This window comes from Bactrocera latifrons, unplaced genomic scaffold, assembly GCF_001853355.1.
Source record: "Bactrocera latifrons isolate USDA-ARS-PBARC rearing strain unplaced genomic scaffold, ASM185335v1 scaffold_108, whole genome shotgun sequence".
NCBI lineage: Eukaryota > Metazoa > Arthropoda > Insecta > Diptera > Tephritidae > Bactrocera > Bactrocera latifrons.
The window spans coordinates 715,364-727,627 of NW_017534497.1; positions in this window are offsets into that span (position 1 = coordinate 715,364).

Below are 12,264 nucleotides of genomic sequence, written 5' to 3' on the forward strand. Positions count from 1 at the left end.
CGACGACATTGACATAGTTCAGCGAATTAAAAGACAGCGGCTACGCTGGCTAGGTCATGTTGTCCGAATGGACGAAAACACTCTCTGAAAGTATTCGACGCAGTACCCGCCGGGGGAAGCAGAGGAAGAGGAAGACCTCCACTCCGTTTAGAAGGACCTGTCTTCACTTGGAATATCTAATTGGCGCCACGTAGCGAAAAGAAGAAACGACTGGCGCGCGGTTGTTAACTCGGCTATAATCGCGTAAGCGGTGACTGCGCCAATCAAGAAGAAGGAGAATTTATATTCATTTAACTTATGAAAATCTGAAAATCTATTTTTAACATAACGGTTTAAGTAAATATACCATTTCTTATTATATTAAATTTGTTGAATATTTTCTGGTAAATATTGAGTTTATGTTGACATAAGGGGTTATAAAAAAATTCTTAACAACCGATATGGCATCTCAAAAACTAAGGTTTACGTAAGATATTATGTCGTATGAAATATATTCAAAAAGAAAGGACGTTAAAAAATAAACCGCGACAACTTTTTCTAAAATGGTGGAAATTGAAAACTGATTGGATCCAAATGTACATTGTAAGTAGACATAGCTGAATGTGACCTTAATTAAGATGTTATAACATATTTCCACAGATATATAGTTATAATAGTGGAACCCTTGTAGTGAACTTTTGTGAGTGATTTGTTAGAGTGACATTATATAATATTAGGTTGTCAAAAAAGTCTTGCGGTATTTTCGCTGAGAGCGCGTAGCTCTAGTTTTATTCGTCGCATCGGGTCATGCTATACCTTTGATTGATTGTCATTTCTTTTAAGTCGTTCGTGAGTTATAGCGTCGCAAACATGGAGCAAAATAAAGAGAAAATACGGCATATTTTACAGTACTAATACGATAAAGGCAAAAATGCATCTCAAGCCGCCAATAAAATTTGTGCAGTTTATGGACCCGGTACAGTTTCCATTTCCACCGCACAACGATGGTTTCAACGTTTTCGTTCTGGTGTGGATCTGGTCGAAAATGCGCCACGCTTCGGAAGGCCTGTCGTCGAAAATTGCGATAAAACCGCTGAATTGGTCGAAAGAGACCGGCATAGTAGCAGCTGCGCAGCATCGGTCAAGAGCTGGGTATAGGCTGTCTCTTATACACATCTAGATGTGTATAAGAGACAGGTTTACACCTCATTAAAATGCTTTCTAAAAGTTGCGAACGTTTTGTTTCAATCATCAAATGGCCAATCAATTTCACAGGCATGACTAAGCTGCCGAAAAGTCAAGSATTCTGACTGTATGCAATAAAAAAATATATAGACAGCTCGCAAATAATAAAAAAAAACGAACAAATTGAACAAAGAAATCTACTTAGTAAAATAAAAATGMTCATAAAAAACTGTTTACAACATGCCGACAACATCATTATCCCTTGTCAGTGCAAATCACGGCTACCAGCCAGTAAATGCACAAACTTACTAATACCCTTTCTTATACCACACTTTCACGGCCGCCTAGTCAATCTTTTTCACGCCCACTCACCAGCGCTCACCAGTCCAATGCAGTTCAGATCAACTCATTCACTTACACTCCTCACTTACGCAATCATAACAATTTTTTTGTTTATGTTTTACCCAATGTTTTACCCATTCTCAATCCTTTCAAATTATTATTCCACTCAAACGCTTCACTCACCATTTGCTTCGACCCTGACGTCCATAAAAATGACGCACTTCATTGCCGATGCATTCGAGCGGAAACAATTGACTATAGTATTACAATAAGGTAAAGTAACAGTATTAATTTACAAGTAACAGCAACAAAAACAAAGCGTACATATGTAAACGAAACGTACAAGATAAGAAGAAACAACAACGGCGGTTAGTGGAAGGCCACGGCATGGGGTGAGTGCGGTTTATTGCGTGAATTGTTTGTTAGCCGGCTATTTGGAGGCACGTGCTCGACATTATAAAACAGATTCAACTTTGCGGGTCCTTTTTCAAATTTGCCACGCTGCGCTTTTTACAAACGGATGGTTAGTTGTTGTTGGTTTAATATATTTCATGTCTCTTACAACTTTTTTTATTTTGTTTACTTGTTTGCTACTTTCACGGATTGTTGTGTTATATATGTATAGCCGTTATGTAGTGAACATATTTTTCGCATAGTCTTAATAACCAGAYAGGATTCTTAAATTACCCAGCAGCGAAATGCAACAGGAGGAGTCATAACTTCAGTTTATCTCTTACTAATAAAAAAATGTTGAGGACAAGTTTTTTGATTTCTGTTTAAAGAAATATCGGGGATGATGCTTCGACACTTGACCCAAACATATGTCCATATGTCGTGCTCCATATACGTGTCATTAAGACTGCATGAGTTATACCGTCATAGATCCCGCAATATTAATGGAGTGGTACATTAGTCAAGTACCAATTTTTACAAGTTGATTAAGCCAAAGAAGACATTTTTTATTTTTTTATCAGCTTAGACACCGCTTACGCGGTTGTAGTCGTGTTTACAACAGCGAGACACACCTTCTTCCTTTTCGCTGTAGTCAGGTCCTTCTCCACTTCACGTTTCCAGTGAAGTAGAGGTGTTTTTCTTCCTCTGCTTCCCTCGGCGGGTACTGAGTTGAAAACCTTCAGTGCCCATAATATTTTTTCATATATTTTTTATGAAGAAGCGTAATTTTCAAACGGTTTTCGTGAACTCGGTATTGTGCATTTCTAATAAGTTTCGCGAAAAATTTTCAAGTAAACAGTTAATTTTTAGTTRTGACAAATATAATTTTTTGAAATAAGTGAAGGGTTCGCTAACTTTTTTGGCCAACCTATGGCGTGAACGGAAGATGAAGAGGAGAATATTTCAAATTATTTGAATGCTAATGATAGCGGCGATGATGATGATGGTGGAACAGAACCTAAATTTGGTGGTGACCATATATCGATAATGCTCAGATCATTAGAGATCCACATTTCGAAGAATATAACCACAAAGAAACTGCTGTAGATATGGACCCTGTCCAAAGCAGATTTCGTTTGTCAAATATGGCTATTGAGGGTAATCGTGTAGAAAAATATTGTGGTCTGGGAATCAACAATCAAACTGCATGGTGGTCAAAGAAAGGAAAAACTGAAAAATGGCGAACGGAACTGGCAACCGTCTTGAGACGAATAGGATGGCTAAAAGAATAATACAGGCAAATATGGACTTCAATCAAATTACAAAACCGATGCAAAACGAAAACTAATTCTGCAACTAAAACTGCAATGAATTTGATAGATTTTAAACGGGTTCCTGCAGTGGCGAGCTCGCCTCCAGCAATAGAGGTGAGCTTTCATAAATAATTTTTTGTTTCAAAATAAGTTAATTTTTAAATTTTTTTCACCATTTTCTGTTCTTACCATAGTGTAACACTTTGAAACGGCCGTGTGAAACCTGCAAAACTGATAAGATCTCGTTTATTAAATTTTTTTAACCAATTTTTGGTATACCGAAAAGAGGGGCTGGGCAATGAGGATTGAGGATCGTGCTTTGCAGTCCGTGACATTCCCACGAGAATGTAGACTACTGAGGTTGGTAAACATGAATCTGGAAGTATCGCGAAAAGGCCGTACCACCGAGATCCTCAGGCAAAATCAACAGTTTCAACATTCATCACAAAAGGATAAGTAGCTCGTGATGTCTTGAAACTAGWACGGATTATTTCCGTAMARAGTTCAAAYAACAAGCCGGTTAAACCGTTTAGATTWGCCTATTCGTCTGCAATKTCCCCAAAAATKATTGACATGGCCGAAGAARACAATAACTTGGTAAAATGCTAGTTTATGTTCGATGGGCTCCATTTTGATCTAGACGGAAATTTAAGTAAGCAAAATTGACATTTATGGAGTGAATCAAATCCAGAGATAATCCATCAGACGAAACTTCATACATAACGAGCCACTGTGTGCTGCTCAGTTTCATCGAGCTGTATTTAACTGTAGCTGTCAATGAGCCGGTTATTTAAAAATTTTGAAATATATTTTTTYAGACTACAATAACGACTTTCAATAGCGTTTTTTTGCAGAGAGATGGACAAACTGTACACATAGCCAGACCGGTTATTGTAGAGCTAAAACGAAAATTTGAAAAYAAATTAATATCAAGAAGCTCAACTTTCGGCCGGCTCTAAGGTCACCTGACCTGATTGCACCATTCTTTGTTTTGTGGGGATATGTCAAGCCAAATAAAACCTGGAAATCTGAATGCCTCCGTTTTTATGAAACGACCCGCAAGGTCTGAGTAATTTTTTTGGGAAAATAATAAGTATGTAATATTTTCTTAAAAAATTGCTCATACAAAAACCATAATCGGTTAAAAACAAGWAAAAGCGTTGACTTCGGTTGCACCGAAGCTAAATACCCTTCACAGGTGCATTTCTGTTRGTAACTATGTGTTCGGTTTATATGGCAGCTATATGCTATAGTTAACCGATCTGAACAATTTCTTTGAAGCTTAGATAGTTGCCTTAGAAAATAATCTGTACYGAATTTCGTGAATATATCTTGTCMAATGTGAAAATTTTCCATACAAAAACTTGATTCCGATCACTCAGTTTGTATGGTAGCTATATGTTTTAGTGATCCGATATCAGCAGTTCCGACAAATGAGCAGCTTCGTGAAGCGAAAATGATGTTTGCAAAGTTTCAAAATGATAACTTAAAAACTGAGGGACTAGTTAGTATATATACAGACAGACGGACATGACTAAATCGACTCAGCTCAACATACTGATCATTTRTATATATTATATACTTTATACGGTCTCCGATCCTTCCTTCTGGATGTTACAAACTTCGTGACAAACATAAAAATAATACAATCAAAAACCAGTTACTCTGTAGTTACAAATATACCAATATCCGTCAAGTTAGTTCTACTGTATAATCATTTTAATAATAATTTATGCTTTCTAAAAAGCACAAAAACAGCTCCATTTCCATCTCTTTTGTAAGCATCATAAACAAATATTTATGCTATTTTTCAATATCGGAATTGATATATGTATGTATTTATATACATAAATCCATATTGCCTTCAACTAGTGAGAGTTTTTAACAGCCACTATACAAATTCCTATCCGATAAGCAGCGTTGCAATTGAGTAGCTTTCAATTTACTTCCGATTGAGTGGATAAACCAATTCTTTACGGTCATGTGTGTGTGTATGTATATATATACATTTTGTTACATTCAGGTATGAATGGGCTTAGAAAAAGATTTATGTGTTTATATAACTCTTTCGCATTTTGGGGATTTTGATTTAATAAGTGCTGATTGCTTTTATGAATAGATGGCGATGGAGATGGATGAGCACAAAATTTTTATCACTTAATTTGATTTTAGTTTATGTACCTTGTTACCAATTTGCTACTAGAAAGTGTAGCATGACGTACTAGTTTAAGGAGTTTATGGGTTTACGTTCATATTGAGGATGTGTTAATTTTAATGGGGGAGGATTATTCTATTATATTAATCCTACGGGGATATATTTATCATTGCTAAAGTGGAGTGAAAGTGGTATATGCTTTCGAGGATAACTTTGCTTCAGAAGTCTACAGGATATTTCGAAAGTTATATTAGTAAATATATACATACATATGTATATCATTTACGGAATAAGTTTGGTTGTTGTGCTTTCAAGAAATAAGGCTTTTCGAGAAGAGATAGCAAAATGAGGTTAGGTTAGGTTAGATTAGATGGTTGATCAAAGATCCCACGTAGATTAAGTAGTCCTTTGTGATGCCATTGAAAAAGAACTCCCATGTTCGGACTTACAGATTGGTAAAGCACTTTGTAGCCAAAATAAAATTACACAGGCGCTTAACTTCAACACCCGCCAGTTCAGTGGGATGTCCGAAGGTATGCGYCCCTAAGTGTCTAAGTTTTGGCCTCCCAAACGCGGGACAGTCAAGCAGGAAGTGCTGGCTTGTTTTGACCGCATCTTCTTCTAAACAGCTTCTTCAGTCAGCATCCGATAAGATACCCATTCTTAATGCGTGTATGCCAATAGGGCAGTGGCCCGTCAAGAGTCCCACTACTAATGGGAGGGTAGCCTTACGGAGGGCTAAGAGATCCCTAGATCTCCTGCGAATAATCACTTAAACTCTAGCTGCTAGAGATAGCGACGAAATACATGCTTCGACCAACTCTGAACGCACTGTGAATTAGTTCAGGGCTAGTATAGCCGCTCTGCTATCTGAGTGAATGGCCACTTCTCTGAAGGTGGATGCATTCCGTAGCAACAAATCTGCTGYTACCTTGATGGCTGCGACCTCAGCCTGGAAAACACTGCAAAATGAGGTTGAAGGTTATCATCTATATAGGCAGTTGCAAGGCTGCTGACGCCCTATCTTCCCAGATAGTGATGGAGAACGGCTCCGATCTAATTATCATAAGCAACATTATATGTAGAAGTTTTTCAGGAAAAGCTCGACAACATAGAATATACAGTCATCACTATAGGAGTTCAAATTATTATTGTCGGAGAGCTAAATTCGAAAGCCAAAGAGTGCGACATGTCAAAGAAACGATTCTTTCAGAAGACCGGGATGCGAGGAAACTACACCAARTGTTACCTTAGTATCAGAAAGCATGGCAGACTTAACAAAGAGATGGAGAATTCTAGAAGACTTCAGAACACATTGCAGACTCAATAAAGAAATAAATAGTCCTAGAAGACTACACTGGCAGCGATCATCACTACATATCCATCATGATGGACAACGGAACAAACATCACACAGAAAAGGAAAAATATGAGAACACGAAAATAGAACGATTCGAAATTAAACGAAATTTAGGAGAGGAGCACCACCCGAAAAAGCGGAGTAATCTCAAGAGGCGAAAAAAGAGCTTAGGTATGTCATCGATGCAAGTAGAAAAGGAGAATGGGAAGCAGCTATGCAAGGATGTAAACGAAAATCCTAACTTATACTCGGGAATAATATAGTGATGAAGAAACATTTAGCTCAAACTATGCCACTTGACTTAAATGCTGTCAAAATAGATGGCATCGTTAACGCATACTTCCCACACACAAAAAAAAAAGGAGACATTGAAGTAGAACAGGCTATAAAACTTGCGGAAATTTCTGAAAACAGAATGTGAAAATGTTCACTTTTTCCATGATTCTTCATCAATTTAAATTTTTTTTCTTTTTTTTTTTTTAGCTTTAGACAAATTAATACAGCTGATTTGAAAAAAAAGAAAGAGATGTGAAGGAAAAAACTGGGTAATAAAGAGATAAATGAAACTTTGAATGCTGATCTCTCTGCTCTGTAAACTTTTTTTGTACTTAAAAGACGATGATGATATTGATAGAGACAAGGATTACATTCTTTYTAGTGGTTGTGATGAAGAGTCAGATGTAGAAGTTGTCCCGTCCACTTCAACGAGCGTGGACCAAATAATGTATGCATCAATATGCATCACTGTACCACCTCCGTCGACGTGTGACGATTCTCAGGAAATGCYAGACAATATGGTAACAGATAGACAATCCCCACGTTCTGATAAACCATCAACATATCGTTCACCTAGCATCCCTTTAGATTCCAACTCAAGACCATCAAGACCATCTGGTGAATTCGAGAGCTACTGTGTGCTCGTAATGAAGTTCGGACTGTTGTTTTCTAGCCATTCTTAGTTATGTCCATGGCTTGCGACCGAAATGTTTGTTTGCCCGCGGAATACTTTCCCAATAATATGTCGCATTTACTTTGACGCTAGGCTCGATGAAAAGAATTGGAGAGCGCCTATCTGCGGTGACAGCGGCCCAGAACATTATTTGTGCGGGTGCTGCCTCCTGGTGGCCAACCGATGATTTAGATTCTCGTATGAACGGTCGGTCAAGTAAACACCATCGTTTTGAGAGTTTACGAATTGCTCAATTTTAAAACTTTTTCGTCAAAAAACACAATGTTTGGAATTTGACCGCTTTCGGCCAAGCGAAGCAACTGCTTCGCTTTCTCAAGTATTACTTGTTGCTGCTTAGGTGTGAGATCAAGAGCCTTTTGGAAATTGTAAGGCTTGACCATGAGCTCATATGCGTCGGATGCTGCGGTCGGATATTTCCAGTTCAGAGGAAAACTAGGAAAAGATGTTCCGTGTGTTACAAAAAGATGACTGCAGAACGTGGAACTCCTTATGCTCGAAAAACTTCAAAAATGATAAAACCTTCTGTATCAAGTGCTTTGAACAACACACTGTTTGGTTATCTACAGATTGCATTTCGAAATTTTGACACTGAATTTGCTTTTTTTTTCCTAATAAAAAAACGGATTTGAATATTATCATTCTTTTTGTATGGTAAAAAATTATTTATTTCAATATAAAAATAGGATAATAAAATGCTATTATAATAAACCATGTTCTAATAGAACCAAATAGTCTTATATTGTGCCTGCCCCTGCCTGCATGCATTATGGGTATGAAAACTGCTCCGGTTAAGGACAATTTCATGTTCCCTTGGGGTTATACATTTCATGAGGTTTGAAAGAAACAACAGCTTCTCCTAATCAGCAAGGAAAATGGGATTCCAGCTTGTATGCCGCCACACTAAACATGCTTGACGAAACGGGACAGACAGCAAGGTTTTAGACCCATAATGTCAACTCTAGGCACTATTCGAAGTGTCATTGAAAGTGTAGAAGATGATATTTAATCAGCTATGCGGACGACATAGCAGCAGTTATTACAGTCCAAACACAGAGGAAACCTGATGAAAGCTGAATTAGTTCATAATTATTCATTTTTTGCGCTTTTAGTAGTTTTTAACAGTATTGTTATATGGGGAAAGATTGGTGTTATCATCTGATTTCATCCATTTTTACACTGTCGGTAGGAGTTCTTATAGTATTTGAACTGGGTTATTGTAGCTTTACGTCTTGAGAGATATACTCGTATATATTAAACTTATTAGAGGGCGGGGCCCACTTTTTTTAAAACACTTTGACCACAGGTGGCAATTGCTACCCCAACCCCTGTAAAAGTGACAGTTTCATATCTTAATTAAATGCTAAGTTATAGTACTTTATAGGTTTTCGCTTAATAACGATTTGTGGGCGTGAACTCGTAATTTTTTTGAACTTAGAAACCCGTATGATAAGTTTCATCGAGATATCTCAATTTTACAGCTTGCAAGGACGGACGGAGAGACAGTCAGCCACCCGGATTTCAACTTTTCTCGTCATCCTGATCACTTATATATATGTATGTATAACATATATACATACCAGTGTAAGGGTGGCAACCCTCTCCTCGACTGTCAAGAGAGTTAACGGCAACACAGCGACACGAGTAGATATCCACGCGCACGAGTTCGACATAACTTTAACTTAATATTAATATATCTTTCAATTTCAGTATTAACTTTTCCATTAAATAAATAATTTGTTAAATAAGTGTTATCAATTCATTTTCGAGGAGCAAAGTACCATCCTAGCCTTTCGGAGCCTTCCACCAGTGATATGCTGTGAATACTTAGTTTATGATCATACTCTTAAATTCATGATTTATACTTGCTCTCACTAAAAATATTACGTTCTCACAACTACATGGCTTGTTTGTGTAATAATGAGTGTGAATAAGTCTCACAATCACTTATCGCTCACACATGGCTTGGCTTGCTTCTCTGTATACAATTGTTTGAGCTATTCGTTGCATATCATTAGATCARTTGAAAGGCTTATGAATACGTTTACTAATAAGTGGCTCATTGTTTATTTATGAATACATTCACAAATTCCGTGTACAATTTCTACATACGCGGAGGAGTTTTAAAAGGAACGAAACTCGTGATTCTAGTGACTTCGTTAAAACTACAAAACTGAAACTTCTTTGTTTCTTATCCTTTTATTCAGTTTTCCTTTAAAATAGTAAAAGGAATTACATTGAGACATCGTAAAATTACTAAGAGATAATATACCTACAAGAAATGTTGGCTCGTTTTGTGTCAGGCAAGGACATGAGATGTGTGCTTACGACAGTCCGAGTACTTCTTGACCTAATTGAAAAGCGATAAGGAGGAAAAGATTTTCAAAGGCGAGTTCAATTTGGTTTAAAGCTTTGAACGGTACATAGATTTAAGAGTGAGAAAATCGGAAAAGTGAGTCTTAGTGAATAAATTGTTTGGTGAATTTTGGTAAATATCATCTTGTGATTTAGTAAAAACAATAAAATAACGTTCCTTAGTTCTATAATTAAAATAAGCTATACGAAGATTTGTTAATACTTGTTTYTGCTATAAAGTGGAGCTGAGTGGCTGATAGCACACGTCTAAAGTAGTGCGGAGTCATGRCTGATCAAAATAGAATARTAGGSAGCATTGATAATTATCAATTGACGCAGAAACGAGRTAAAAGTGCAGTTTKKAGCATGGTTKCTGAAATAAAAYAAAGCGATGGAAGTACATTGGAAAKGTTTGTTTACTGTTGAAAATGCAAGCATTTGTTGAAGTTTAMTGGCAAGCAAACCAGTAATTTGATGCGTCACAWATGCTTCGCTAACACTTCTGAACAAAAAGTGGTTATAAGAAATGTAAGCCAAGAAGACAAGGAATGCGCTATCAATGTATATTCACAATGGATAATAGAAGATTGCCGCTCTTTTATTGCCGCTGAAGGATGTTCGTTTTAAAAATTAGCAGATTGTTTTATTAAAATTGGAACGAAATACGGTGAAAATGCTAATATACATGACCTAATTCCAAATGCAACTACTATCTCGCGGAGGACCTCTAAAATGGCTGAGGAGAAGAAAAACGAAGTTAAATCGTGTTTAAAAAAAGTTGCTGATAATAAAAATGCATCTATAWCCACGGATCTCTGGACTAACTAGAAATTTTTATGTGCAACGCTTAATTTTTTCGACGGTTCCAATTGAAAAAAACGTAATTTTTGGGTATCAAGTCTATGGATTTCGAGAAATCAGCAGGTATAAATATTCAGAACAAATTACTCTGCATATTTTCTCAATTTGATATTTGCAACCTTGAATCAGTTATATTTGTGACTGATAGAGGAAGTAATATCAAAAGCACATTACAAAACTACACGAGGATMAATTTTTTTAATCATATATTCTCTCACGTTATAAACACTGCATTTGAGACTACAAATGATTTTAAATCTTTAATTATTTCTTGCAAAAGCCTTGTAAAATATTAAAAAAAAAATCGAATCTCCAACATGCATTGCAAACATCATTGAAAAGTCACTGTCCCACACGAAGAAACTCTTACTTGATAATGCTTAATTCCATTTCGGACAATTGGCCAACAGTCGATGGTATTTTAACAGAAAATAATCAACAAATTCGTTTGTTACAGACTAATATAAATATTGTCTACTCTTTGGTAGAATTGCGACAATACTTCGACACAATTTCTAACAAATTACAGGAGAGTAATTTTGTGTCAAYATGTTTTGTATTTTCTTCAATTTCTCGTTTAAAAACGGTATGCGAAGCAGTTCATGTAGACGTTCCAGCAATAGTCAGCTTTAAACGTAATATAGTATATCAACATATTATATATCGACGGTATATGTCTTGCAAATTTAAGCATTTACCATAAAGTAGCACTATTTTCATATCCTCCAGCAAAAGCTATGAGAGACAACGATATTGAAGCTGTGAAGCATTTCTGTATGCGGAGCTATCAGGCAATATGAAGTTCTACACGTCCGAAYACAATGAGACCCCACAAATTCCATCTTCACCAATTACTTCAACAGCAAATACGTTTACATCTGCAAATGAAATGAACTTCTTTTTTTCCAAATATTTCAAACATGGACTTRGCGTCCGAATGTGTATTTTCTTTGGCAGGCAATTTAATAACTGATCCAAAGAGGAATGTGTACGTGCGACAAACCACTCTTTTGCCACTCAACAGAGCATATCTAGCATCTAACAGCATCACATATACATACGTTTCTTCACGATAAAGTCCATCAAACATCGTAACTGTTGTTTGAAAAGTCGTGCTGTGACATCGTGACGATCGTTTGCTGATTGACCGCGATCCACAGTTCCGCACGTATGTCATCGCATTCTGGGAGTACTCGTTCATGTACCTTGGGCTGCCATACAYTGGTGGCAAAAAGAACGCCGACCGATATTAGCGCGACTTCGAAGAGGATCGTAACAAATTTCAATCTGTAATTGATCACTTTATGTGAAATACACATAATGTTTTCACTGAATAATTTTCAATGATTTTTTTT